Source organism: Xiphophorus maculatus, chromosome 14 (assembly GCF_002775205.1).
Source record: "Xiphophorus maculatus strain JP 163 A chromosome 14, X_maculatus-5.0-male, whole genome shotgun sequence".
NCBI lineage: Eukaryota > Metazoa > Chordata > Actinopteri > Cyprinodontiformes > Poeciliidae > Xiphophorus > Xiphophorus maculatus.
This window is the reverse complement of record NC_036456.1, coordinates 19,974,669-19,998,980: the sequence shown is the minus strand read 5'-3', so window position 1 is coordinate 19,998,980 and position 24,312 is coordinate 19,974,669. Positions and strand designations below refer to the sequence as shown.

Here is a 24,312-nt window from a genome sequence, read left to right as displayed (position 1 = left end):
TGAGGGTGGGAACGTAGATCGACCGGTAAATCGAGAGCTTCGCTTTTTGGCTCAGCTCTCTCTTCACCACGACGGACCGGTACAGCGCCCGCTTGACAGCAGACGCTGCGCCAATCCGCCTGTCGATCTCCCGCTCCCGTCTTCCCTCATTCGTGAACAAGATCCTGAGATACTTGAACTCCTCCACCTGGGGCAGGACACCCCCCTTGACCCGGAGAAGGCACTCTACCCTTTTCCGGCTCAAGACCATGGCCTCGGATTTGGAGGCACTGATCCCCATCCTGGCCGCTTCACACTCGGCTGCGAATCGCTCCAGCGAGAGCTGCAGATCACAATCTGATGAAGCCAAAAGGACCACATCATCTGCAAAAAGCAGAGATGAGATCCTAAGGCCACCAAATCGGATCCCCTCAACACCTTGGCTGCGCCTAGAAATTCTGTCCATGAAAGTAATGAACAGAATCGGTGACCAAGGGCAGCCCTGGCGGAGTCCAACTCTCACCGGAAACGAGCCCGACTTACTGCCGGCAATGCGGACCAGACTCTGACACCGGTCATACAGGGACCTGACAGCCCGTATTAAAGGGCCCGGTACCCCATACTCCCGGAGAACCCCCCACAGGGCTCCCCGAGGGACACGGTCGAACGCCTTCTCCAAGTCCACAAAACACATGTAGACTGGTTGGGCGAACTCCCATGCACCCTCCAGGACCCTGCCGAGGGTGTAGAGCTGGTCCAGTGTTCCACGACCAGGACGAAAACCACACTGCTCTTCCTGGATCCAAGGTTCGACTATCCGACGGACCCTCCTCTCCAGGACCCCTGAGTAGACCTTGCCAGGGAGGCTTAAGAGTGTGACCCCTCTATAATTGGAGCACACCCTCCGGTCCCCCTTTTTGAACAGGGGGACCACCACCCCGGTCTGCCAATCCAGGGGAACTGCCCCCGATGTCAATGCGATATTGCAGAGTCGCGTCAGCCAACACAACCCTACAACATCCAGAGCCTTAAGGAACTCCGGGCGGATCTCATCCACCCCCGGAGCCTTGCCACCGAGGAGCTTTTTAACCACCTCGGCGACCTCGTCCCCAGAGATTGGAGAGCCCAACCCAGAGTCCCCAGGCTCAGCTTCTTCAATAGAAGGCATGTTGGTGGGATTGAGGAGGTCTTCGAAGTACTCTGCCCACCGGCCCACAACGTCCCGAGTCGAGGTCAGCAACACACCATCCCCACTATAAACAGTGTTGGTGCCGTAATGCTTCCCCCCTGAGACGCCGGATGGTGGACCAGAATTGCTTCGAAGCCGTACGGAAGTCTTTCTCCATGGCCTCTCCAAACTCCTCCCACGCCCGAGTTTTTGCCTCAGCAACCACCTGAGCCGCATGCCGCTTCGCCTGCCGGTACCCATCAGCTGCTTCCGGAGTCCCACAGGCCAAAAAGGCCCGGTAGGACTCTTTCTTCAGCCTGACGGCATCCCTCACCGAAGGTGTCCACCAACGGGTACGAGGGTTGCCGCCGCGACAGGCACCGACAACCTTGCGGCCACAGCTCCGACCGGCCGCCTCGACAATGGAGGCACGGAACACAGTCCACATGATTGCCATCGGGTAAAAACTGTTTTTTAGGCGATTTGTCCTGGTTTTTTTGCTCTGTATCTCTTGCCTGATGGCAGCAGCTGGAAGAGACCATGGCCAGGGTATGAAGAGTCATTTAAAATGTCCAAAACTTTCTTGTGGAGCCTGGAAGTGTAAATCTGTTCTATAGTGGGGAGGGGGCAGCCTATGGTTCTAGAGGTGGAAGGACGACCAATCACGAAGAAAAGGATCTGGTGAGATGGCTGACTGAGAGCTGAGGCGTGCGGCTGAACAGGTTGAGCTCGGCTGGAGAGCAAAGGACACCGTGGGTGAAGGTCCTTATCAGCTGGGACTTGGACGGTGATTGGACGTGACGAGGCTTGGTCCAGCGTTGACAGGCCGACATCTGTAGGCGGGTCACTTCAATTAGCAGGTCCCGGTGGGGGAGTGGGGGGGAAGAGTCTTCCAGTTTGAATTTGCGCCTAGGCTTCATTTTGGGATCTGTAGTTTTTGTGTTACCAGCATTTCATATCGCCGGGCCATTAGTAACAATAATATAATGATCTTGCTGGTTGGATATAATTGCAAGCCAGGCCTGATGTGACCTGCGGGCCTTGAGTTTGACACATATGGTCCAACAGTCTTCTATTGACTACTGGTTAGTATCTGACTCCTTAAAAGCCAATAACATCATTGTCGATATTCTTCCCACTCTGCTCACAGATCATAAAGCAATATATATTTAGATAAATCTGTCTGGTAACCATTCACAGAATAGGAAAGCCTACTGGATCCTAAACAACTCTTCACTTAAGTTAGACTCAGTACAACAAAAATCTCCCAAACAATCTCTTATTTTTTTGACAAAGCTAATACTGAAAATAAATTTGGGAGCTTTTTAAATTTGAGATTGCAAAGTTCCTAAGACAAACTGGCAGTGGTGGAGAGAGTACTCAAAAAATGTACTTAAGTAAAAGTACAAATACACAGACAAAAAGGTACTCTAATAAAAGTACAACATTAACTTTTTTACTTGAGTAAAAATAAATTGTACCGGCTTTTAAAAGTACAAGTACTTGCTGAATGCATTTGTTGGGAACCTGGGTTTTGGGGTTTTTATTTGTGGTTTTTTTTCTTTTGTTGTTTCAAAATCCATCCACAAGAAAGTGCCAGAGGCTGCTCCTCCTGGTGGGGTGTGCCGGTCTCCTGTTCCCCTCATCAATTCTGGAGCTCAAGAGAAGCTGACTGCCAGTTCTCCGACGCCTGAGTGTTTGCCAGCAATGGTAGTCAGAGCCCTCCAGCGTAAGCTCCTAGTTGATTCCTTGAGAAACCTCCTGAGTAATTCCTGTTGTTGTTCTTCGTCTTCAGGTGCCATTCTTGAGACCCTGAGTTCCTTCGTGAGAGGATTTTTCCCCTGGTTTTCTGGAACCTACCTCCTCGTGACGCCGTGGAACTTACCCACTGGTTGCCCGAGTTCCTTCCCCGTTTCCCACATTCGGAGGACCGAACAGCTCCTGGAAACACCGCTTGGCAATCGGACCGCTTCTCTGTCTCCAATCCGCCAGAACTTACCAGTCCGCCCTCCACAGCAGCCTCTATCGCTCCTTCCGGATCAGCTCAACCGAGTTGGCTTCCCTGGGAACTGGACCCAAAGAGAACCCATCTGTCAGATCTGAACCCGACCCAGCAGTGATACCCTCCCGGACCAAGATCGTCAGTCCCACAAGTAAGATCAGTCCGTTTATTATTTCCTATCTTCTTTTTCCGACGCCCTTGAACTCACCACCTCTCTACTGTCTTCATAGTGTGCCGTCTTCTCCGAGAGCTGCTCCCCAGGAACTGTTTCCCTCCATCCATCTTCCCCGAATCTTCAATAAAATATCTTTAACTGATTATCTGTTTCTCCTGTGGTGTTCTGCATGTGGGCAAGAAAACTAGAACCCAACATGACATCATTACCTAATCGCTAATACAATATCATTAAATGTACCTATCATATTTAATTTTAATACATCAGAAATGTGCCATTTGAATGAACAATGAAACAGATAAAGCATGTTTTTATTGTGTTTACTCTCTGTGACAGTGTATCCTTAGATATGTGATTCTATGCATCATAATCTCAGGGATGGAAACATCTTGTCTCCTGTCCTAAAATAGCATGAACTTCACTTTTTTGCCACTACATTTATTTTGAAAGAAATCCAACAGAAAGGGGATGGAAAGAAGATGGGTGGGGGAGGACATGCAACCAATTAGCCACGTAGCAGTGTTGTAGTCAAGACCACCTAACCCCAGACCAAGTCAAGACCAAGACCAGCACACGCGCTACATGACACAATAAAATTAAGTGCACCTATAAAAATTGCATCTCAAATTGATCTGAAAAATCCACATTCCCATAAAAACACATAGATATCAAATACTTACAGTAGAGCTGAAATAAATTTAACCAGTATCATTATCAACTCAAACTCTTTTTCATTCTGCTTTGCTTCCATCTCTGTGCCACAATCCTCAGAGGTGTCCTGCTATCCCTTAAAATATAGCGTCCTGGGTGGTTGCCCATATGGCTCATGTCAGAACCCAAAACTGTCTGCACTATTAAACATAGCAATTAAGGCAATACATTAACGGTAAAAAATGCTCAACAGAGAGACGTAATAGGTACCCTACTGTCAAAATTTAATCGGAGTTTGATTGATGAGTGATTTATGACCCTAATCAATTGCTATTAATATCCGGTCCCCGCCCCCCCCAAAAAAACAACTGTTACGCCAACTGTTATTCCCACACCTTCAGACCTCTATGTGTTTTAAAAATAGTACAATTAAAGTATGAAAAACAATAAGTGTTAGATAATCGAGAAAAATATAATAATATAGTATATTTAAATAGAATGTTGTAGTTACCTCCGGTCTCACTAAGCCATTTGGTGTTTGTGCGTGTGTGTCCGGCTTTAAAAACAGAATACGGGACAGGCCTCACCTGTCATCTGTGTGAGGCGGGCTAAAAACCCCTAGGTAGGCGATTCTCATGACCTAATGGTCAACACACATGGCGTGCAAGGAAACTCTATGTCTCCGGAAAACAAATTTTCAAACTTTCATCGATTATCAGCTCGGGATCTGCGCGGGAAAGGGCTCCTGCCATCTGTCCGAGTCTCTCATGCTGACTATGAGTTTGTGACAGAATACGGGACAGGCCTCACCTGTCATCTGTGTGAGGTGGGTTAAAAAAACCCTAGGTAGGCGATTCTCGTGACCTAAGGACTTAGACTTAGACTTAGACTGACTTTATTGTCATTTTGCATGCACAGGGTGTATACAGAACGAAATTTCGTTGCATACGGCTCAGGACAATGTTTTGAGGTTCCAATGTTGTGAGGTTACTCCAGAATAAAATAAAATACAGTATAAAACATGAATATAAATATGAATATAAAATATAAAGTGCAGGACTGACAGTAAAATAGAAGTTATTTAGCTATGTACATGTGCAAGGTATGAAGTGGAGACCAGTTTTTGAGTGCAGTCCAGTTAAGAGTTCAGCAGTCTGATGGCAAGTGGGAAAAAGCTGTTTCGGAACCTGGTGGACCTGCACCGGATGCTGCGGAACCTCTTTCCAGAGGGCAGCAGGGAAAACAGTCCATGGTGGGGGTGTGAGGGGTCACTGACGACGTTTCGGCCTTGGGACACACAGCGCTGGGATGAAATGTCCTGAATGGAGGGAAGGGGGGCCCCGATGATCCTCTCTGCTGTCCGCACCACTCTCCTCACGTTCTTCCAGTCGGAGGTGCTGCAGCCTCCACACCACACAGAGAGGCAGCTGGTCAGAATGCTCTCTATGGTGCTTCTGTAGAACGTCTTGAGGATGGGCGGGGGCAGGTGTGCTCTTCTCATCCTCCACAGGGAATACAAGCGTTTCTGTGCCCTCTTGACCAGAGACGTGGTGTTCCCAGTCCAGGTGAGGTCGTTTGTGATGTGCACCCCCAGAAATTTGGTGCTGCTGACCACCTCCACAGCCGAGCTGTTGATGAGCAGTGGAGCGTGGCTGGGCTGGTTCTTCCTGAAGTCGACGATCATCTCCTTCGTCTTGTCAACGTTCAGGATCAGGCTGTTGTCTCTGCACCAGTCCACCAGCTGCTCCACCTCCTCTCTGTAGTCCAGGTCGTTGTCGTCTCTGATGAGGCCCACCACCGTTGTGTCGTCCGCGAACTTCACGATGTGATTGGTGGCGAACCTGGGGACGCAGTCGTGTGTCATCAGAGTGAACAGCAGAGGGCTCAGGACGCAGCCCTGAGGGGAGCCTGTGCTGAGGGTGATGACATCGGAGGTGTGTTGTCCGATCCGGACTGACTGAGGTCTGTCGGTGAGGAAGTCTAGCAGCCAGTTGCGCAGGGGGGTGCTGAAGCCCAGGTGTCCCAGTTAAGAAATAAATAGACATCAGAAGATGGTTGCAGCGCCTGGAGGTGTCGCAACAGAATTTACATTTTTAACAAAGTGGTGTCAAGAGCAGAAGTTCTTATGCCTTTGAATTTAGTGCCATGATTGCCATCGGGTAAAAACTGTTTTTTAGGCGATTTGTCCTGGTTGAACTTATGGAAATTTTTCTCGCTACCAAACAGCTTGACCTTCATCTTATTAGACATGTCATAAACAAAAAGACCTATTGTATTATTTACTGAAAAATTTAATTGTAACTAAAGCTAATGCCTAGAACAGGTCTGCATTTGTTTTCTTTTTATTTTATGAAAAGATAGACAATGAATTGTTCTAAAATTCAGCTAATTTTGTTTAAGAGGAAACCATATTTTTAGCACAATTAGAACAATACACAAAGTCATCAAATACTACAGAAGGGTATAACAAAAAGGATTATGTGAAAACTTTGGGTTGAGCTGGATGTGTTAGTCATATTTGAGAATGAAAGATGAGGAAGTAGACCCAAATACAACAGGATGAAGGAAAGCATGGGATGGAGCTACTGAGAGTTAACCATAGCCCAAGAAGAACAACAAGGGAAACCAGAACAGGAAGAACAGTAGAATCCAGCAATGACCTATAGAAACCAGACAGCTTAAATAATGTGGAGGTATAATTGGTGACATGGAAACCAGGTGAGCATAATCAAAACAACTGAGAGCCGCAGAACAAGGCTAAGGAGCTGAAGAGAAAGAGCATGTCAGCACACAAGGGTATAACTAATAACACTGAAAATAGAAACTCCGATGAGTATTAATAAAACTGCCACACAGACACAGTAAAAAATAACTACGATTAGGATAAAAAAATATTGAAATCAAATATCAAGAAACAAAACAAAGTATTTCCCAAATTCAATTCAGTTTATTGATTAGCACTGAAGGACAACAAATATCCTATCAAGGAACTACAGAATCCAAAATTAACCCACATCATAGAAAAACTTGAAATCATAAACATGTATTCTAACTTGATGTAACTTTAGTATTTCATTTGGTTAAACATTATCTAAGGAAACTCAGAGTGCATCAAAAGACTGTGCAGCAAACACCCTGCTAAACAACTATGTAAGAAGATTTGAAAGTTAATAGCGTTAATGTTGAATGATAAGTTTAAACTGAAACGCTTCAAATATCCATCCAATGTAGTTGCACATTCACACCATTTCTCAAAAGGGGTGTCCATATATTTTTTAGATGAGATACTTTGTAAGCAAAAGTTTATAAAAGAACAGAACAATAAAATACATTACCTATGAATTATTATTGATTGCAAAAAAGAGATATAGGGAAAAAAGGCTCTAAGTGTTTTATTTTGTCTTCAGTGAAAGAGATGAACTCTAAATGTTAATTAGATGGGCTTTCAAAAAAAGGGGAAATAACTGAAATAGTTGTGTTCTTAAAACTAAGCATTAGTTATATTTCACTGGATGTTGAACGACTCCTTGAGACTTTTCTTTGCCTGTTCTTTTGTGATTTTCTTCCAAGAATCAGGAATGTCAGCAGGTCCTGAATCACATTCTTCAGCAAATTCCTTGTTGTATGTGGCCATCACGTATTTCCTATAATCTGATGCATCCAGGCTCACGTCTGTTTCCTAAAATTTTCCCTTATACATCCGTCACGAGGGGAGAGAATCCAGAAAGCCAGAACAAGGTCTTCACAAGGAGGATCCACGGCGTCTCGAGGAAACACGTGAGAGAGGAAGGCATTGAGAGAAATTACTCAGTCACTTCTTTTTTTTTATCGCCCCGCAAGGGGTCTTTTTGTGGGCTCGTCGAGGCTACGTTGCCTCTGAATGTGGGTCGCGCTAACCCCTCCGCCACCACGGCACGCCCATTACTCAGTCACTTCTTGAGAGAAACACAGAGAGGTAACTCAGGGGGGCTCAGAGTACCATTACTGGCAAACAGTCAGGCGACGAAGGTCTGGCAGTCTGCTCCTTTAGAGCTCCAGGAATAATGAGATGATGAAACACAGGTGAGCTGAACAGTGGGCACGCCCTTCCAGACGGCAGTCTCTGCCTCCATCTGGTGGATGAAGGGTGAAGCAGCAGGCGAACAGGAAAAAACAAAAAACCCACAAAGAAGACCAAAACCCCGGTTCCCAACAATACTGGACCCTTAATATCTGACAAAGACAGAGCAACAATCCTAACAGAGAAAATCCTCCAAGACTGAACATTATTTACCTTAATATTAAAGAGAAAGCAAAATGTTATTATTAAAGCAAGTCATAAGAAATATATGTATTATGCATACTAAATGTAAGAAAAACGATATATTTTCTGCTCCCAGATTGTAAAAAACAAACTAAATATATAATTTAATAACTGGATGTAATCAGTATAATCTACGTTTCCACCATTATATGATAAAATGTACAAAACTGACTTCATAAAGAGATGTGTTGTGGATAGGTGAGGGGCGGGATCACGTGGTGTTATTAGTGATTGTAGATCACCTGTTGCGGACCTAGTGACTTTAGTGAGTGGGTGATGGGGGAGGTTTACTTTTTGCAGACCGCCTTATGCTAGTATGGTTTTTTGTCCTTGATCACTGTTTAAACCTGCGGATCCGGTTTTAATGCTCTTTAGGACACTGTTCTTGGATATTGACAACATAGACAAAATAAAACCATCTTAACTGCATCCTGGATTGGCGTTTTTTGATCAGCTGGCGCGTCAACAAGGATTCCCCTATTCAGCTGCTCGGCGACTTTGTTTGACAGTCGCTAATATGATGCTTTATTAACATAATCTAAACACCTATGAAGGAAGTTGTATAGTGTTGTGATTCTGTAGACCAGCAGTTCTGTCTGAGATCTGATCAGCAGCCGACTTCTGTTTTATTCTTGATTCTTCTTTCACTTTTGGATTCAACTGAAACAACTGGGTCCAAGCTGTTAAGTTAAGAACATTATTCTCACTTATAGGACAGATTTGTTTAATCATGTTGAAATCTGATGACAGTTTTTCAGGAAATCAAAGGTAAAAAAAAGTTCACCAGTTAATCAGTTAATCAGTGGCAGCCAGAAGCTCCCATCCACTCCCAAGTCAATTATGTTTTTTCTTTAATCCAGATAATCACAATAATACTGAAAGATTCAAATAATACTACAGTAGTTAAAATGTTGGGTGAAAATTTATGGAACACGTAAGTTCACAATACCATTTTGTTCACACAAAACTGAAGTTATTATTTTTGGACCTAAAGAGGAACAATCTAGAGTCAATGCACAGCTTCAGTTATTACAACTAAAAACCAGCGATCAGGCCCGAAACCTGTGAGTAATGATGGTAGTAAAGCATTGATTAATGCCTGGTTTTAAAATTAGTTAACTGGACTTGTAGCCATTATTTTGTGCCCATTGTTGGACACCACACGGCAGGACCGAACCCGATCGAACCGTTATACCTAGGATTTCTGTCGGCTAATGTGTGATCTGTCAGGTTTTGAAAATGGGCCGACAATCGGCCGACAGCTCTAAGATCGTGTCGTGTGCGCTGGGCTTTACACTGAGGAAATGAGGAAGGGAGGGTCAGTGGAGAGCACCGGAGTTGAGCCTTTTTTCATTCAGTGTCATCAACAGAAAGACAAAAAGGCTGAAAGAGATGATAATGCCAATAATTAAAATGAGGTCGATAGTTTTAATTTATCGTGCGATTAATTGATTTATTGTTTATCGCGACAGGCCTAGATATGAGTGTCAATTTGTAACCCAGTTTTTCTCTGAGAGGAGAGTAGGCTGAGATTATCAACCATTTAGCATAATTAGCTTAGCTACAGACTACTGTTTGTTTCTATTTCACTAGCATTTAATGAATTAAGCAAAAATGATCAAGATATTCATATTAGTCAACAACAGTTCTAACCCACATCCCTCCTGACCCGTCCTCTACGTGACGTTAAAGCTGCAGTATGTAACTTCTATAATTTATTTATTTACATATTTTTTAAAACTGTCATTATGCTGTGACAGTATGACATGAGAAATAATCTGTGAAAATTTTATTTCCTCTGCCTTCTCCTAGTTCTATCTAGAAACAACCAATTAGTGGCAAGAGAGTTTTAGCGCTGTCAATCACGATCTCAGCCTTCCTCCCCTCTGTGCTATGCTGCAGCTAACGCAGCCTGCTGTGAATGCTCAGTCTAGTTAGCATAGCTACCAATGACAGCAGATAAGCATTTTTCCTGTAACGATAAGTTGTTTCTCTACCATTAGCACATTTAGCAGTGAGTGAATGAGGTTGATTAACAGCACTAAGACCCTCCTACTGGTTCTGATTGGTTGTCTTGGCCGGAACGATGCATTACTTTAGCTAGCAGTAGTAGCTAGAGGTGGAGGAGATTGATTGATTTCACAGATTATCTGTCTCATAACAAAATGGCACGACATGGTGACAGCTTTCACAAATATGGAGAAAACATATTTGTTATTCAGGTAATACACTGCAGCTTGAACAAAATGCAACTACATAGCATTTTTTTGAGAAGTCTGGATTGCTTCATGTATATTTTGCATGTTGCCTGTGACTGTTGATCGTGGGAAGAGAGCTTAAACACAGCTTAAATCAGTTTTCTCAAATTTCAGTCCTCAAGGGATCTCATTACTTCAGCACACCTGCTACACTATTAGCTCATTAGAAGTGCTCTGCAGAGCTTGACTGGATGCTAGTGAGGAAATTTAGTCATTTATTTCCAGTGTGTAGAACAAAGGACATATCTAAAAGTTGCAGGACACCAACCCTTGAGGACTGGAGTTTGAGACCACTGGATCAAATGAAATGGAAATGTTGGTGAAAGTTGAGATTGGTTAAATAGAATCCAGATGAGCAAAATCAAAACAATGAAAGACAGATGTACAAAGCTAAGGAGCTGAAGAGGAAGAGCAATATAAACAATACACACAATGGAATAATTTTGTGTGTAACATGGATACTGAAATAAGAGCCAGGAAACAGATTAATATCAGAGATAAACTCAAGATAAGACCCAGAACTAGATGTATAAACTCTAACTCCTTATGATTGTGACAAGATGATACAAAGGGAACAAACAAAATGACATTTTTATGTAAACAAAAGATTATATCTGGAAATGACTGATGTCATATAAAGTGTTTGACATTAACTATACCAATCACACAAAGGAAATGTATATAAGAACATTTATTTATAGAATAGAATAGAATTGAAGTACTTTATTCATCCCAGCAGGGAAATTACTTCGCAGTTACAGCATAGAGACAAGACACAATAACAACTACCACTGAGTAGTAGTTGTAGATTTCATAACATCCCTGTACCCATACAGCAAAAATAACTAAAACAAAAATAAATTGACATCATTCTTAGTTCAATTAAGTTCTTTGTTTTAGTTGTTTAGTTTGGAATACAAAACAGAGCAATTATATATACAGAAATATATAATTGATTTAATTACATTATATCGACAGATTTAAAGTGAAATATATTCTAATTTGACCCAAGTTATGAATCAGTACAGCTGTGTTCAGATTGGTATTTCATTTGGTGAAATTTTTTCTATTTAAGGAAACTCAGCAAAATGCATCCAGTGATTGACTTTGCTGTAGCCACCCTTCTGAATTATGTAATGACAGTGGAGAGTTGATTTCATTGAGTTGATAACAATAAACATTTAATTTATACCAATACTCTTCTATTATTCATCTAATGTAGTAGCACATTTATAACAATTTTTAACAAGATAAATATTTTCAGACAAGATCATTTGCAAACAAAAGTTAATAAAAGAATAGAATGACAAAATGTTATAACTGATCAATGATTTAAAAAATAATAAGTAGCTCTATAGTAAATTAGGCCGAAGCTGTTGATCTTGTCTATCGTGAAAGTGCAGAAACCAATGTGTGAATTAGAGGGAGTTCAAGAAAGGACAAAATTACTCTACATGCAACAACCATGTAGATTTCTTGTTACTCATGTTTCACTTGAACATAATAATAATTATGTTCAATTATAATTTCACTTGTTGTTGAATGATTTCTTGAGGCTTTCCTCTGCCTCTTCTTTTGTGATTTTCTTCCAAGCATCAGGAATGTCAGCAGGCTCTGCATGATATGCTTCAGCAAAGTCCTTGTTGTATGTTTTCATCACATATTTCCAATAATCTGATGCCTCAAGGCTTCCATCTGGATGAATATTCCAGTCTGGGAAAATCTCCCTATATTCTTTGTAATTATGCCATTCGTTCTTTGTGGCTCTGCAGCGAAAACGATTGTCACTGATAACAAGAGAAGTGCAGATGTCAGTCATAAGTTTTCTTGAGTCATCACAACTGTACCGACCTAAACCCCGTGGTCGATGCATGGAAGCAAAGTGTTGAGTGTGGTTTTCTCCACCAGCATCACAGGGAACTTTGCAGAATGGACACTGTTTGCCACAACCAATCACTCTGTTAAAAAGCTCATCCTCTGGTTTTATGTGGAACTGTGAGAGTTTTGCTTCAAACTTTGTGATTTTAAATTTGACTCTTAGAGCTTCTGTCATTTCCTGCACACACTCTTTTAGAAAATGTGCAAACTGTTCCTGGTCAGACTTGTTCAGAATCATGAAGGGATCAAGAGCCTCCTGGGAAATTACCAATTTATCAACAAGTTCTGTGCAGATCTTGACAACAAATGTCATCAGATTGTCAGACTTTTCTGCTGTTGCCTTTTTAATGGCAGCATTTATGTGGCCGATGCAGGACTTAAGACGTCTCTCTTCAAACTCACAAACTGTAGACCCAGAGGAGAAATACTCCTTAATTCTTTTAGATATCCATGATTTTACGTAAAATTCATATGAACAAATGTACTCCTTAAAGCTTTCAAAGTCACTTGTAGAAATCAGATCCAATAAAATTGAATACTGGAAGGACATTCGTGTGCTGAATTCCTCTTTTCTCATCATTCTATCAACAATATCAACACCAAGAGAACGATAGATGAAGTTTTCAACAGCAGGTTTCAGACTTTGGTTGGTGAATTCTTGAGCTTTCCTCTGGGATTGGTCTCTTTCATGAAACACATCTTTGAAGTCTGTGCAGAACTTTTCCTTGTTTTTCTGCAGACATGTGTAAGGATCAGTTTCTTGGATAAATTCTTCATGCATTTTCTGAAACTTTCTGGCTGCAGATCCACAGATGTGTTGTTTCAGAGGCACTTCAAACTCAATGTCAGTGTCAACATCAGCTTTGTTCAGCTTCTCATCAATGATGTGAAGAATCTCCTGGATGTAAGTGTCATGATAATTGTTTTTTCTTTTGATTTGATCAGTAATACAGTCATTGCAAGCAGAGATGATGCTGTCAGCATTTTGTTTTGTATTTATTAGATCCGTCCAGGTCCAAAGTCCTTTAAGATAAATTCCAATGTTTTCATTCCTTCTTTTAGGTTTGTATGTAAAAGGCTCCAGTCCACAGTCTTTGAGACTTATTTTACTCAGCAGTTCACATGCACGGCTTCCTTTGTGTGAAAGATTTGTTCGCAACTGATGGGACACACTGGTGAAGATATTTAAAGTCTGTTGTTCAGAGACAGACAAGCTGTTCAGTGTTTCAGTCCACATCTTATCAAAACTTTCATCAAGTTCTCTGTCAGTCATTTTAACTTTTTTCTTATGACATTTAACAATCAAAGCACAAACTGCTTTCTCAATTTCTTTCGTTTGGTTCTGCTTGATTTTATCTACTTCATTCATTCCTTGCATAATATCAGCTGCTGCTGTGATCTGGTTGAACACTGATTTTTCAGTTTGTCGTCGAAGACTCTTTATGCTGTTGGAGAAATCCTCTCTGTATCCTTCAACCAGATCAACATGACCTTCTGGCTGCTCAAAGTATTTCTTCAGATTCTCAAGGATCTTTGTCTCCCACTTGGTCAGCTCTGTGATTGCTTCACTTTTCAACACAATGATGAATTCATTCATGTCAGATATTTTAGATTTTGCAACCACTGTACCAAAACCTGAAATTCTTGTCTCTGCTGTGGTAACCCAGGTGTACATTTCCTTTTTGAACTCCCACTCCCATTGGTTGTACTCTGTGCAGAGCCTCATATGAGGATCAACCATATTCAGCTTCAGGCTGTTTCTGTCATTAAAGATGAAGTTTTCATGTTTTACTGCGTTCCACAGGCTGGTTATCCACTCTCTGAACTCCAAGATGTTATTAGAAGTTGACTCACACTTTCCCAGCTGTTGGATGATGTTTTTCTTGAGTTCATAGACAGTCTCACTGTATCCTGCATTGACTGGAGCCATTGGTGGGTTTCCATTCCAGAGTCCAGGAACGTAGCAGTTCCCAGTGTCTGGATTATACTCCATCACATCAGTGAAGCTCTTGTTCTCTTCTCTTTTCTCCATTCTAGCTGCAGCCTGGGTCATCTCATTCAGCTGATCTAACAGCAGCTTCCTGTCTCTCAGGTTCTTCTCATGAGCTGAAACATCAGAAACGTTCTGGTGAACAAACTGACATTGAGGCTTTTTGCCGACCTCCTTCATCCTGAGGAAAGCATGCACCACTATCTGCAGGATGTCTTTCATCTCTGTTGAATTCTCCATTGCAATATTGATAATGGTGATGTCACTCAGACCAACAACAAGTGTTGCCAGCTCATTGTCATGCTCATGGCTGTTGTCCAGCTGTGCTAGCTCTGGTGACTTTAAGCCTTCAGTGTCGATGATCATCATGAAGTCACAGTTGAGAACTTTCTTGAAGTCTTCATTGACTTTGATGAGCAGCATGAAGGCACCTCTAGTGCATCGACCACTGCTGACTGCAAACTGAACTCCAAACATGGTGTTAAGGAGAGTGGACTTCCCTGTGCTCTGAACTCCAAGAACTGTGACGACCAGGATCTTGTTCTTTGGAGACACCAAGTCATTGAGCTGAGAGAGAACATCACTCACCCATCTGAGAGGAATGTTGGAAGCATCTCCATCTACAAGCTCAAGAGGAAATCCATCCAGCAACAACTGAGCACAGAGTTTGGGCAGATGTTGCAGTTGTTGACGTGATGGATCTGTTTCTGGAAGGTAAAGAGAAGCTTCATAGATCTGACCCATTTCACGGAAGAAGTGCTCAACTCCCAGTGAGCTGCTGGAAAGTTGTTGGTCAATTTTTTTTATCTCTGCTTTGTTCTCAGAATCTTTGCATTTTTCCTTGTAGAGGTCCCTGAGTCCAGATAGCTTTATACGTGACAGGTTGTCGAGGTTCATTCTTATCCATTTCAGAAAGTAACACCTTTCTCTATGTGGGCTGGATATTGCCCTAATGAAGCATGACATTACACTTGACATTGCATAGGAATTTTGTTTTTTACGTTGCTCTTCTCTTTTCTTTTTAAGGTTGCTCTTATAGTTTTCTATATTTTCAGAACCAACTTTCTGAAGACGACATTCTTCCTTTTCCAGGGACGTCAGTTCCTTCCATATTTGACCTTGCAAGGGAAACTGATTTTCTTTGAATTGAAAAGTGTCTTTTATCTCTGCAGTAATGGCATCTGCATTTTTCTTTCCATCCTGGCACTCTGGAGAATCTTCATCCACTGAAATTCTCAGATCATGAGCAACATCAGCCATCTGCTCTACTGACATCTTCAACTGTGGGTTGGCAAGTACAGTAATCACAGTTTTCTTCAAAGATTGGACAAAATCTGCATTATTTGTCTGTTTTGATTTTATAATTATGTTTTTACTCAAGTTCAGCCTGGTTGCTAGTTTCTTCAGAACATCTGGAGTAAGGCTCTTGTTCTGTTGGTTTCCCACTAAGAAGATTTGAGCTTTGTGGTTTTTGTTCATCAGCAGTTCACACTCAGTGTCCAGCTGGTCAAAGAAAACAAAAACTGCAGCAGATGTCTGACACAAAAAGGAGAATTGAGTTTCAAATGAAGCAATGTCTCCACGAAGGTTAGCTATAGCAACTGGCTCACTGAAGATGTCCATGTTTTTGTTTCCACAGGGAAGGTACCAGGTCATTTCAGTCAGTCCATTGGATATTCTTCTCTGAATGTCTCCACACTCCATGTCACGGTGAACAAAGGTGTCATGGTATTGCTCAGAATTACTCAGAAGTTTATTGAGGATCTCTGATTTGGACAGAGAGCACTCACCCAGTCTCACAAATGAGATCATTGGAAGTTCAGAAAGAACTATTCTGTCTTCTATGAAGCCTTTTGATTCTGAAAGATTTGAAGGTCTGTACTTCTTAACAATGTCTCTCATGGCCCACAGCATGAGGGTGCACTGCTGTGTATCACAGTTAGGAAGCAGCAGAGGAACAGAGAACTGACACATGGACATTTTTAGAGCTAATTCTTGATGAACAAACCCATCAGAACACAGGAAGAGAGCAGTGATTAAATCAAGAGGATTTAGAGAATCATTCATGTTATGACAGGCAAATAGATAATTAAAATCGCACTGATCCCTTAATGTATCATCACTGTTAGACTCAGAAGCTGATGTGCATTTTATCTTTCTAGCTGTTACATTCACCATCATTAGTTTCTTAAGAAAATACAATGGAAGATCAGATTTACACTTTGGAGGCTCATCATTGTTGGTCTTCTCATTGATCTCCAGTATGTTACTGAGTGACAGCTTGTCCTTGTAGAACTGATCCAATCCCAGATCCTCCAAAAGCGTCTTCAAGTCGGGCCCTGTTCAACATAAAGCCATTTATCATCCTTCTGTCATTTAAATCCAAAATAATTATATCTTTTAAATGTTAATGTCAACAGTAGGTCCGTCCAAAAGCAGTAAGATCCATTTATCTTTTGTTTTTTTAATTTAGTCACAGAACAACCACAAATTTCAAAGTGTTTCACTGGGATTTTGTGGAATGGATCAACACAAAATAGCAAACAATTTTTTTTTATGTGGATTTGTTAGGTTTCAGCTATGAAAAGGTTGAAGAAACATCCCACAATGTGATTCTACAAAGTGTTGACTCAGTGGGGTTGTACCAGTAAAAACAGGAATGTGAAAAGCAACAATATTACCTGAATAAACAGAGAGCACATATTACTTTCCTGGAAAAACAGGAACAGCTGGGATCAATCAGGGGCAAAACATGAAAACACAGGGACTAAATTAACCAATAAAGACACACAAAAACCCAAATGCTCACAGTGACCTTGCGGATATATTTTGGTCACTTAGACATAGAATAACTATATTTATTTAGTTATCATAGATCCATCCATTTTATGTTCAACCTTTGTCCCTAATGGTGTCGGGAGGGTTGCTGGTGCCTATCTCCAGCTACGTTCCAGGCGAGAGGCAGGGTACACCCTGGACAGGTCGCCAGTCTGTCGCAGGGCAACACAAAGACAGGACAAACAACCAAGCACACACACACCTAGGGAGAATTTAGAGAGAGAGACCAATTAACCTGACAGTCATGTTTTTGGGCTGTGGGAGGAAGCCGGAGAACCCGGAGAGAACCCACACATGCACAGGGAGAACATGCAAACAAACATGCAGAAAGACCCCAGCTGGGAATCGAACCCAGGACCTTCTTGCTGCAAGGCACTGTGCTACCAACTACACCACTGTGCAGCCCTAGTTATCATAGAATACATTTTTAATTAGTTTTATATGGTCAGTCGACATGGTAAAAATTGTTATTTTCCCATTAATAAGTATCTATTAACAAAGGAATATAATTATACATATACACCTGATAATTTGAGAATATTTTTGCTACTTTCTGATGAATTGTGGATTTTTAATGTTTAAACATCTCAAGGATCACTGTGCAAGCGATCATATTGAAATGGAAGGAGTATCAGAACAATGCAAATCTACCAAGACCCCGGCCATCTCTCTAAACCTTTTATCTCAAACAAGGAGAAGACTGATTGTCTCTGAAAGAATAAGACAAAATGTTTTGGCTTTTATTTCTGTGTGTAAACCAACACTCATGGTCTCATAACCAGTTGTCGAATATCACAAAGATTTAAGAGAGGAAGGCTGATTACTGCAGAGGGAGAGTGTTAGTATCTCAGAAGTGGACGGGAGAGCACCTCGTACAATAACAATGTTTAATTATTCATAAATATAAACCTGATAAATTCTCCTTTTTACTGACATTAAGCCTCCCAAGTCAGTACTTTCATCAGGCATCGTTTGCTGCATTTACAGCACAAAATATTTTAGGGTAAAACTATAAACCTTGTTTTCAATTTTTTCTAATGTGGACTCAAATTCAAAAATTTATATGAAATCTATAGTTGATTCTAAAAACCCCAAATATTCTCTGATCACTGTGTTTACATCTGAAATAACATAAACATACACACTGACAAAATTGTTGGAACTCCTTTGTTAATATAATAAAAACCACAATGGTGACAGAAATAACTTGAATCTGACAAAGGAAATGATGAATAAAAATTCTATGAAAATGAACAAATGAATGTCAGACATTGTTTTTCTAACATTCTTGCACTCTGATTTAATTTTAAATTAATTTTACTGACCTTCACCATCTGTTCCATCCTTTGGCTTGTCATCAGACTCAGCAGATGTTGATGAAGGTTCCTCTCTTGTCTCTCCATTAAGAGTCTCAGATTCTTCTCCAGTGCTGGTTCCCTTATGATAAATAGCAAAACATATATAGCTTAAGTGTCACATATAGATAGATTGATGACTCGATTATTTTACTATATTTTGGACATTACAGTGTTCCTCTACCTTCGTTGTGGGATCGGACTCTTTATTATCACACTCATGCTGACTGTTTATCTCTGAAAGAAAAATAAGACAAAATGTTTTGGCTTTTATTTGTGTCTGTAAACCAACACTCATGGTCTCATAACCAGTTGTCGGATATCACAAAGATTTAAGAGAGGAAGGCTGATTACTGCAGAGGGAGAGAGTGTTAGCCTCTCTGAAGTGGAGGGGAGAGCACCTCGTACAATAACAATGTTTAATTATTAATAATTAAACATTGTGAATTTAATTTTTCACAATTATTTTTCAATTACAATGTAATTTTTCAAAATAATTGAAAAATTCTCATTTTACTGACATTAAGCCTCCCAAGTCAGTACTTTCATCAGGCATCTTTTGCTGCATTTACAGCAGAAAATATTTTAGGGTAAGCCTCCACCAGTTTTTGCCTAAAGTGCAGAAATTATCTTACACTAAGAAATTACTAATTTATTACTTCCAGTTTCCTCAGCATTTATAATTCAACTCTTTCAGCTAATCTTAATTTTAAAAAGTTTTTGTAAATCAAAGTTCATTTGCTTCCATTTTAATGTATGTTTGTTTAGAGTTGGTTTTAAACATGTTGTACTCTTCTTTGACTTTTGTTGACTGTATTCACAAATGTGTGCAGGTTTTGCAGCAGGCATACCTGATCCTTCTGTTGGACTTTCTTTTGAATTCTGACGGGTTCGCTCCGGGGGTTTACGAGATTTGACTTGACCTATCAGTAGTAATGCGATGTATACCATACAGATATAGATCAGAGTCAAGATGTCCATTTTACCATCAGGTGTTGGGAAGATGCGAAGGTTAACTGCAGATTTTGTGCCCTACTGTCTCCACATGAATGGATCAGGCTGTGTGGGGAAAAAAACAACAACTCAGCATTAATAACTTCCCTAATATTTATGAAATATTTATTGATGGCCAGTTGAATGTTGTTTTTTTAGGCATGACTGCCTGTAGAAAACCCATTAATCTTTATTAAAACACTTAACGCCTAAAAGACTTTCTAGACCCAACAAACCTCACATTCAAGGTGTGATCATCTCCACCTTTCTTTAAAAGCTGATCATCTTCAATGCTAAGAGGTCATAGAGGTCACTGCAAGGTTTAAAACATGTTAATGTCTTTCTGGCTTCTGATGTCTCTAAAATATTCTGACACCCTTTAAGATATTTTGGTGTATTATTTCTGCAGAAACATTAAAAGCTGCAGTAACTTTAATAAAAAATTATTTATTTCATATTTTTTAAAACTGTCAAACAAGCAACAGATAATCTCTGAAAACATCAAAGTCCTCTGGCTCCCTCCAGTGGTCCAACTGTAGAAATGCACAGTCAGAAACCACCAATCAAATCCAGAAGGAAGATTGTAGCGCTGTCAATCTAGCTTGTGTGTGCGCTGCTCACACCCTTCCCTTGCACAGTCTGTACTAAAGCTCAAGATTGTTGTGCGATGCACTCGTGCTAATGGTGGAGAAACAATGTAACACTGCTGAAAAAACTCCCAACTTCAACGGTAGTCTCTCGGCCAAAATGGGAGACTTGACAGGTATGCTGATCACTAAAACCAATCACTTATACGTTTCTTTCTCAGCCTGCCAGTGCAGTTCGTCTCCTCTTTCCTTCACACTGCATAAGCGCGCGACACCAAATCCTAAACAATGTGATGAGGAACTTCAACACTCAGTGAATGGAGACGCGTGCGTTTAGTGACGGAGAAATACCTCGGGGGTGAAGCAGGTCAAAATGCATTAACACAACAAATCTAATATGACATTAAAAAACAAACACTTGACAAAGTGTATGGCAGCATCGAGGCTCGATGCAGGACAAAAAGGACATCCGGAGCAGCCAGGCAAAAGGTAAAACAGCTCACAGCTACAAATATTCACCCGGAAGATCATAATGGTCAGAAAGCTAAGCAAGTAACCCAAAAAATAATTTGAGTCAACGAGTTAGAATTGGTAGTAATATTTCACAGATGTAACACCGTTTAAACTCCACCCAGCAGTGAACTCTCACACCGAACATCTGCTTGAAGCTGCAGAATGTAACTTAAACAAAAAAGATTTTACATAAACCTTTATGTCCTAACATAAAACAGATAATCTGTGAAATAAAAAAAATAATCTCCTCTGCCTCCTTCTTGCATTCTGCAGAATTACTCAGCTAGGTCAGAAACAACCAATCAGAACCAGCATTAGTCAGCTAGCCATGCTCTCAGAAAGTTCTGATTTAGTAATTTTTTGATTGTTTATTTTGATGCAACCTGCATTTTACTTTGACAGAATTTAATATAGGCAGTGTTTTGAGATTGATTTGACTCATGCATTACTTGGGGTACAGTGAATGTTACTGTTAAATATTATTTAACTGATTGCAGGTTTTTCAGTTGTTCTTTTGACTATCTGCTGTATTGTGCCTGCAAATATTTTGCATGTTTTATTTAAATTAGGTAAATTTTCCCATTTTGCCTGATCACATACAGAACCTTGAGGAAGTATTTGCCCCCCGTGAACTTTTCAACCTTTTGCCACTTTATATATATATATATATATATATATATATCAACAAAAAAAGTATATTCAGTTATATAAGTGAATTAACCTTTATGAAGAGATGCTTTATTAACATAATCAAAACACTTGCCTTGAAAGAAGTTCTGTAGTGTAGCGATTCTGTAGAGCAGCAGTTCAGTCTGAGAGCTGGACAGCAGCCGACTCCTTTTATATCCTTGATTCTACTTTCACTTTTGGATTTAAGTGACACAACTGGATCTAATCTGTTTACAGTTAAGGACATGATCATCACTTATAGCAGGGATGGGCAACTCCAGACCTCAAGGGCCGGTCTCCTGCAACTTTCAGACGTATCTCTACTTCAACACACCTGAGTCAAATAATGAGGTCATTAGCAGGACTCTGGAAAACTTAACTGCACTTAGGAGGTGATTCGCCTATTGTATTCAAGTGTGTTGAACCAGGGAGACATATAAGGGTTGCAGGACACCGGCCCTCGAGGACCAGGATTGCCCACCCCTGACTTACAGCATCGAGTTGTTTTATGTCAGAATTTGACAGTTTTCAGAAATCAAAGCTCAAGACAAAAAAGAAAAGAACAATAAAATGTAAAAAAAAATATATATATCATTATTGCAACAATATGTCAAGTGTAAAATTATTATGAATGAGACATGTCACATAATACTGCTTACAGCAGCTTTACCCAGGTTACCATTGCTTTATTTTAATTACTGCAAAATGTTTTTCTTGAATTTTTTTTTTACCAGTTCCTTGTTCTGTATTCAGTTCATTTCTTTTCCTCCATTGTCCTGGGGTAAATCCCCAACACAATAAATGGTATGTTCTTCCTTCTTAACAGGTTTCCAAACTCAAGAATGCAGGCTTCCTCATTGAAATTATTCTATTAATTTGTAACTCTGGTTTCCACTACTTGGCATACCGATACTTTCACCTGAGGTTTGTTATGCAAAGCAGGAAACCTGCATCAATTCAATACCATCAGCATTAGCTTTTGGTTTTTGTTCTTTAATTGACTCTACCTGACTCTATCATCAAGGTAATTCATAATTAAAACAGGTAAACTTAATTAATTTACAGAAGAGATTTGTTTGTACATGATTATTAAAATATAATTTGTTGAAATCAAACCAGCTGCATTAAAACTATTATTTTGTTGTTTTTAATCCCCAACAGTCTGACACATTTTGAGATCCTTTTATTAATGGACTAATTATTATTATCATTGTAATAATATTCATCATCTCTGGCCGTCTGTACAACAACTCCTCTCTCTAAGGCTTTGTAATGCTCCTTTAACTCCTCCATCTCTGACTCCAATCAGTTTTCACCTTTTGACTTTTATTCTATGACTTAATAAAACTCAACATATTCACACTGACATTATTTACTTAACAACACTATCATTCCCATTTTGACAATTTGTCTTTGCTGACAAACCCTATTGTTGAGATCATGAAAAGGTCAAAGGTCTTTTTGTCTTCCTGAGAGATGTGTTTTCCTCCTTGATGTGCAGCCATAGAGTCCAGCAGGATTTATGGTCCACTGGACTGAGTGCCATGAAATGTTTCCACCAGCATGAATCCATTTTCTTCAAGATGGACTTAAGTTCTTTTTCACATTTACATCATGAGGTTTGTCTGTGTCACTTCTAACTTCATAGTACATCCTTAAAAGTGCATAACAGCTTGTTTTTTTAAAAAAATATTTTGTACTTTATAGTTTTAGACAAACTAGACGTTGATCCATCATACTCATTATCTTTGGCCATGTGATCAATAAAATAAGACACACCACTCTCTAAGACTTTTATAATGCTGCTGTAACACCTTCAGCTCAGAGTTCAATTGATTTTAAGTCATGTCAGGTTTGGAGTTTGTCATTTATTCACAAATCCTCAATTGTACAATGATGAGAACATAAAAGAAAATGTTTGGAACTATGCAAACACAATTTTATACACTGCACACAAAATTCAAGTCAACACTAAAATAACATTATAGATCTCAATGAATTAATTGTTCTAATTGAAAATCTTTATTATTATCACAGTGAAAACAAAAAATAACACAAAAATGATCAATGTAAATAAACATTATTTCATTTTGGAAATCTGGATTTGGACTCATGCTCTCTATGAAAGTTTAAAACAACATGACAGATTGATTCAGTCAATATTCCTCAGTCTAAATGAGGCTCAGTAGTGTGTGTGGCCTCCATGTGTGTGTGGCCTCCATGTGTGTGTGGCCTCCATGTGTGTGTGACCTCCATGTGTGTGTGGCCTCCATGTGTGTGTGACCTCCAGACAACATCTGGCCATGTTCCTGATGAGATGCCTGATGTTCTCCTGAGGGATTTTTACTTGGACCTGGATTAGAGCATCAGTTAGTTCCTGATCAGTCTGTGGTGCGACGTGGCGTTGGAGGATTGACCAGCAGCTGGTTTTACTTTTGAGCCAGTATGAACACTAGATTCACAAACAGTAGGCTGAACTTTACTTTGGATCCAATATTATTTATTGGAGATGCAGTTTTTACTCAGCCATCAAGATCAAAATGTTCTTGTGTTTCCTCATTTCTTACTTCACTGCATAAGAGGAAACATTCTGATCTACAGTGAGTTTATCTATGATATCAGTTTGACGCCCAGTTTTGTTGAATTTCCTCCTTCCTAGATTCTCATCATACCACTGAGGTAAAGCTGTGCATTCAGAGATATTTACCAGTTCCTTGTTCTGTTTGCAGTTCAGTCCTTTTCCTCCATGGGTCTGGGGTAAATCCCCAACACAATCAATGGTATGATCTTCCTTCTTAACAGATGTCTTGACTTCAGAATGAAAGCTTGATAATTAACTTCCTCATTGAGATTATTCTACTAATTTGTGACTCTGCTTTCAAGTATTTCACAGATCGGTTTCTACGCTTCAGGAAACCTGCATCAGTTCACTAACATCAACTTTAGCTTTTGA

At 40.3% G+C, this 24,312-nt stretch overlaps 1 protein-coding gene and 1 long non-coding RNA gene across 2 annotated transcripts in view; one reads left to right on the top strand and one right to left on the bottom strand.

The window, feature by feature from the left end:
- LOC106700238 (interferon-induced very large GTPase 1-like) overlaps nt 1–18,655 on the bottom strand; it is a 95,805-nt gene extending 77,150 nt beyond the window's left edge. Inside the window, exon 1 of the mRNA XM_023346717.1 lies at nt 18,568–18,655. The gene's annotated coding sequence lies outside the window, so the exon portion shown is untranslated. The remainder of the gene's footprint in view (nt 1–18,567) is intronic.
- On the top strand, nt 2,805–3,467 carry LOC111611140. Its single transcript, XR_002753903.1, has 3 exons — nt 2,805–2,857; nt 2,943–3,300; nt 3,380–3,467. It is a non-coding gene; the product is annotated as an uncharacterized LOC111611140 (long non-coding RNA).
- Nucleotides 18,656–24,312: the final 5,657 nt, after the last annotated feature.